This window comes from Microtus ochrogaster, unplaced genomic scaffold (genome assembly GCF_000317375.1).
Source record: "Microtus ochrogaster isolate Prairie Vole_2 unplaced genomic scaffold, MicOch1.0 UNK46, whole genome shotgun sequence".
Taxonomy (NCBI): domain Eukaryota; kingdom Metazoa; phylum Chordata; class Mammalia; order Rodentia; family Cricetidae; genus Microtus; species Microtus ochrogaster.
The window spans coordinates 1,801,351-1,807,531 of NW_004949144.1; the positions used below are offsets into that span (position 1 = coordinate 1,801,351).

General features: G+C 35.5%; 1 pseudogene; it reads left to right on the forward strand.

The window, feature by feature from the left end:
• The first annotated feature begins 1,869 nt into the window (after nucleotides 1–1,869).
• The window catches only part of LOC101984353, a 19,882-nt pseudogene continuing 15,570 nt past the window's right edge, over nucleotides 1,870–6,181 (forward strand).

Genomic DNA, 6,181 nt, shown 5'->3' on the forward strand with positions numbered 1-6,181 from the left:
GAATGTCTGTGTCTCTGCATCTATATGCATTTTTGTACTTTTATTTTGACTTTTCCTTTGACTCTTTTTTCCTTGTTCAGTTCTTTTCTCTTATTATGATTTATTTTATATATTATACTTATTTATTTTAGCATTACTCCTTAGATGCCTTTTTGTTTTCAATGAGAGAAAAATAAGGTTTGGATTCAGATGGGAGGGGAGGTATGTAGGAACTGGAAGAGGTAGAGAGGAGAAACTGCAATCAGAATCAATTGTATAAAAATTATTCTTCAGTAAAAGGGAAAACTTGTCTAAGAATCTCTTGAAAGAAGAAGCTTGGTGATTAATCCTCTCTCACCTTTTGAAAACGCATAGCAATTCTTGTAAGGTACTCGGAAAATGACACACTACATGACACACTTAGCTGACCACTATGTCCTTTCAAAAAGACAAAGTGACCAACATTGTAAGGGTGTGATGAGAAAAACTGATTTCAAAATCATTTGGGTATGAGAATTTCCTGTTCAGCCTTCAGAGACATATTAGTGAGAAATCTACTTTTCCACTCCTGACTCACCCTGAGCCTCCTGGGGCAGCCTGCTTACTTCACTGGCACAGTTGTCCTGGGTTCTGCCACTGACTTTCAACTTTTGTTACTCAACCCCCAAAGGACTCCTGTGAGCTCCTACCCACCTCACTACAGGAAGCCTAACAGAACATGGATCTTTTCACTGCTTCCTTGTCCTCACCAGCCCATTCAGTTCAGGGGACACTGAAATGCTCCATGTAGAGCCACTGAGCCACAGTTCTAAGCAGGAATCAAACTGGAGCATGGGTGCCTTTTAGCTCCTCAGGGAAATCCAGCTCATGGAACACACTGGAGGATTGTCTCAAAGTTCTGTCCTTTCTGTCTGTGGAGAGTTAGCCACCTACTCGTGTTTGTGTTTCCTTATCAATCAATTAAATATAATTAAATCTACAACTATAGGAGACCTGATGACGAAGTGTTGCTTGTTAGTGTTGCAATTTGTGCTCTGTGTATCTTGAGGGCACAGATTGAGAGCTTGATATGCCAAGCTGGGTACCAACTGCCTTACATGCTTATTTTGTACATACTTGAACTTAGATTTTAGATTAATAAAATATTTATAATTGTTTAACAGTCACGTGCTATAGGTCTCAAAGCCATAATTAATTTTAGATTTCATTGATTCCAGGACTCAGGGATTAAATTATTAAATCAACTCTTCCTATAACTGAATCTGTAATCTGATAAAATGGCTGATTTTAACAAGCACATGTTCTCCTGGTTAGTATGAATTAACAATATTTGGTTATGTAGTGCCTTTACTTTATCTCTTTGTGAGCTTTAAAGTTTAGCCATTAAATCAATAACAAATTATTTCATCAAATAAAATACATACTATAAATCTCTTTTGAAAAGAATAATTTTGAAGTGTTTAATTAAATATTGTTTAATTTATATGTGTTTATTTTGACACAAAATATTTTCCAACATTTACAGTACCTTTAATTATTTTTGCAACTTCTCAGAACTTTTTTATTACTCCAAATAGATGCTAATTTAGTAGTGCATGGTTCATTTTATTAAACTCATATAAAGTATTGACCCAAAATAAGATAATGTAGACAATTAAATATGTCAATGTTCTTAGACACTATTTAGATCATTATGTTTCTATTTCTTATTAAATTCAAACAATATCAAATTGATTCATAATATATTCTGCTATAGCATTGAACCCTTTCACAAAGGCATTATGTCATTTGGTATCAATTGCCTCAAATATGCTACTGTTTTTACATGACAAGATTTAAATAATTATTCTGTTTCAAAAAAGATATTATGTTTCATGACTTTGGGGACATATGTTGGGTGAGTTTGAGGACATACGGAAACTAAATTCAATGTATAAATTTACCCTCAATTTTAAAACTTTTTATCTCTAATTTGTTTGTTTTTTATTTTCCCTATTTGTACTAACTTGTCAAATTTGTAGTATGTTTTTAAGCTGTAAGACATGAACTCAAGGCCCAAGGTAAAATTAGATGTTTCATTTGTACAAAAACTACAGTTGTCTGGGCTCCTCCTTTGTGACTGCATCAGGATGTCTTCTTAAGTAGAATGACCATAGCTCCTCATAGGGCTGTAGACATGAGTCATGAGTCATCTGCTCAGAACTGAAAATGTGGCTCAGGACCCAGGGAAGCAGCAAAGGAAACCTAGGGGCACTCACAGCTCCATTTCAGTAACCCCGCAGGAAATCAGCTGATGGAACTCAGCCTTCATAATGCTTCCCAGAAACATCTCAAGAACAACAGGCACAGCCACTGCAAAAGTAAGGCATTGAATGGACCTTCAGTGTAACTGTTCTGGGGCGGTAACTGGCAAGCAGAAAGGAATAGACTCTACTGGAAGAAAAGGAAATTCTAACCTGACCCATGCCATTAAGTTTAAAATTTGAGCAGTTTCGACTCCGTGTTGCAAGAATATATGACCATTTTATTTACTAGAAATGCAATGATATTGCCTACAGACCGATTGCAGCATAGGGGAGGGCCAGGGGGCTATGTTTATTCTTTTGATTCTCTGAGTTCTCTTCTGTGTAAATGCTGTGAACACCTGTATCCATTTTCTACCTCTGCAGAAATTTTATCACCTCCAGAGAAGCTCATCGCTGTGATCCTGGGCATTGTCTGGTTTGCTTTATTGGTCACCTTGGTGATAATGACCAGAATTGTCTTTCCATGTAAGCATGTTTTTGAGAAATTATAAAGGAGCTTTTGTCTTTAATGATGACATGTCTTTCATTGATTCTTCCTAGTGAGGAAAATGCTTTTAATTTCAAATACATACATGGATTAAATGTGGAATTTTGATTCTGATTTTGTCAATGTTATAAAGAAAAGGAGCATTATAATGTTTGCTTTTAAGTATATCAATTATGACTTTACAATTTAACAACATGCTTTAGAATATTTAACTTAGAAATAAACTAGTTTTGAAAGTGCTTTGTCACCATATGTGTTGTACTGTAAAAATGTATAAACTTAAAAATTTTTTGAAATAATTTTTTCCAAAGTTTTACCACATTATTCATATCATAACCATTACAATAGTATTCTGTATTATTCTAATTCAAAAAGCACATAAATTTTAAACTAAGGGATTAGGATTGTTATGATTAATTTAGATGTTAAATTTACTAAGAATTACATTAACCCTCCAGATACTAAACTAAAGGAGCAAACCCACCCCTTCCTAATTACAAGTCAGAATAGTAAACTTCACTTGCTAAAGTTCTGAGGCTTGTACACGTTATATTTTGTGTCTAACTTAGGCCAGGCAAATATAATGATGTATGTATAGGAAGAGAATGATCTAGAAATATGAATGCTATAATCTCCTAAACAAACACTAAAGGATGATAATACCTTTTGTTACTCAATAAGAAGAAATAATTACATAAAATAACTATACAACAGTTTTTGTAATTGGCTTAAATTCCCTACTTACAGTCTAGGATGAGTCAGTAATGAATTTGGTATTCTAGAATAAATGTTATGCTCAGCAATTTTGAGTAGAGTTGTGGGGAGAGAATTTGTTTTGGATTCATATGCTTTATATGGACATATAACCATGGGTCAGAGGTTGCTGCTGTGCTTGAGTGTGTTTGAGTCTGCATTTTGTTTTCTAAGGATCAGCATCTGGAGTTCATAGCTATATTTTATAAGTGGATGCACAAAACTATGCAAATGTAAATTAACTTTCATTGTTAAATTTCTGTTGCTTCTAGATAATACTCTTTCTTCAGCACACCCTTGTGGTTCTTGTCCAAAGGAGTGGATGTCATATTCCCACAATTGTTATTACATTAGTGTGCAGAAAAAAAAATTGGACTGACAGTTTGGTGTCCTGCAATGCCAAAAACTCTAGTCTGCTTTATATAGAGAGTGAAGAGGAGCAGGTAAGAGCTGTCGTGCATCAATCATTGCTTAACCTTTATTATTGCCAATGTGCTAGACAATACTCCCACACCACCCATGCTATCTGGTGGCCATTGAAGGAAGGAGTGAATGCCACATCCTCAAAGGCAGAGGCAACTTACATGGCCATTTGTACTTATGGGATCCTGGACACCAACTCCCACCCTGGTGTCCTTCAGCAAGTAAAAGAAGCCCTTTATATGACCAATTACCCCATTAGGCACTTTCAGCCTTGCTCATTGCTGCTGCCCAGTCTCTCTTACACACAGAGGAGAGAGCTCACATAATCTACCTGTTGTTGCTGAGCCCTGAGAGAGAACATATAGGGTAATTTACTTCCACTGAATGAGTGACACAGGATGTCCTGCCATTCTGAAGTCCCTTCAAGTGTCAAGTCCTTTCAGCTTTGTTTCATGCCTTCAGAATTTCTTGCTTGTATCTTTGACTATAACTCCCCGAGTTTGACCTTTATTTATAACAGTAGCCAAGAGAAGCTTTAGACCTACCCTATTAGTAAGCCACCTCTACAGTGATTGACAACAGTGGAGGCTCAGCTACTTAGTGATAACATGGCTACCCATAAAAATGAAACTATGTCCACTACATCACCCATTTCACCAATACCAAGCCACAACCTTCCTTCTAAAACTGAACTTTGAGAAATAGTAGAAAAAAATGGTTTGAGCACAATACCCAGAGAATTTCATGCATAACTTCTGGAAATTTGTTTGAATCCCTGTTATGCTTGTGTTGTGAGCATAAATATAAATTAAGTTACATAATTAAGTTGCCAAATTTCCTACTAATACAAGAATAAAACTTATAATTGTAAACATTTAAAAGTTAACTCTAAGTCAAAATGACATATGTGTGAATGTTTTGGCAATGTAATAAGTGTTCTCAACTTTAATAATTTGCTTCATACTAGATATTAAGCATACTATGACAGAATATATTAACACATTTAAAAGACAGTATGAGACTTCATACTGATAAAATTCCTTGATTCCTTGGTAGAACTTTCTGCAATCCCTCTCACTGATCACATGGACTAGCATCTTTCGGAAGAGAAGAGATCAACCCTCGGTTTTGAAAAAAGACTCAACTTTCATACCAAGATAAGTTTTCAAGAATGATGCAATAGACAAGAAAAAAATCATAAAAAGAAAGCCTCAAAGGAATGGTGTCAATAAATGAAGATGAATTATAAACAGGCAGAAAGAAGCTGACCTTCATGAACTCCTTATGTGAATCAGAAGAATTGGCTACTTGGCTTACATAATAATCAGCATTTACCACACTATTAGTGAAGATACCATTGCCTACTTGCATGAGACCCTTCTCTTGCACTTATTTATAGGAGTCACTCACTTAATAGATTAGCCACATAAAGTATATATTCATTTTGTGTTTCCACCATTGCGGGATAACAGAACTTTTCCATGGTGAACATAACTGTGTCATGCTTTCAACCTCAGGCCTCCCAGCAGATGACTGTGCAGTTTTGCATACATATCTTTGTAAGCATAAGCTCACCAACTAAAAGCCCTGCATTGGAGTCTTTCAGGTAATTCTCTATTCCATAACCTGAAAATAAGATTAGGACTATGTCCATATTAAAGTGAATTATATTATTTGTTCTAATAATGATATTTTTCAAAAACAATCATTGAAGTATACTAAACACACCAAAGTATAAATATTACTTTTGTATCAAGATACTCTTTATAATGCTAAATTTTATAAGACATTACATATATTCAGGGAGAGATTCTGCAGAAGTGCTGTTATATTTCAAATTTACCATACAATTTGCTGTTGTCATAGGACTTTGTAGTATTGCTTTGATGGAATCTGAAGATTACATATTGAGTTCCATGAATACAATGATATTGCTCATTTATTAACAACATTTCCATATATATGTAGATACCCATCCTCCACTCCTCCCAGCCTCTCCCCACGTAATCCACTCCTCTTCTGTTTCTGAACAGAAGAAGAAGGTCTCCCTAGGATATCAACAAAATATGGCATATCAAGTTGAAATAAGACTAGGCCCCTTTCCTCATATTTTTTTTTTATTAAGAAAGAAAAAAAAAATTTTCCGCCTCCTCCCAGCCTCCCACTCCTCCCACTCTCCCCCCCCAATTTCCCCCCCTCCTAACCTCCCCCCTCCTCTCCCCCTCCCTCTCGA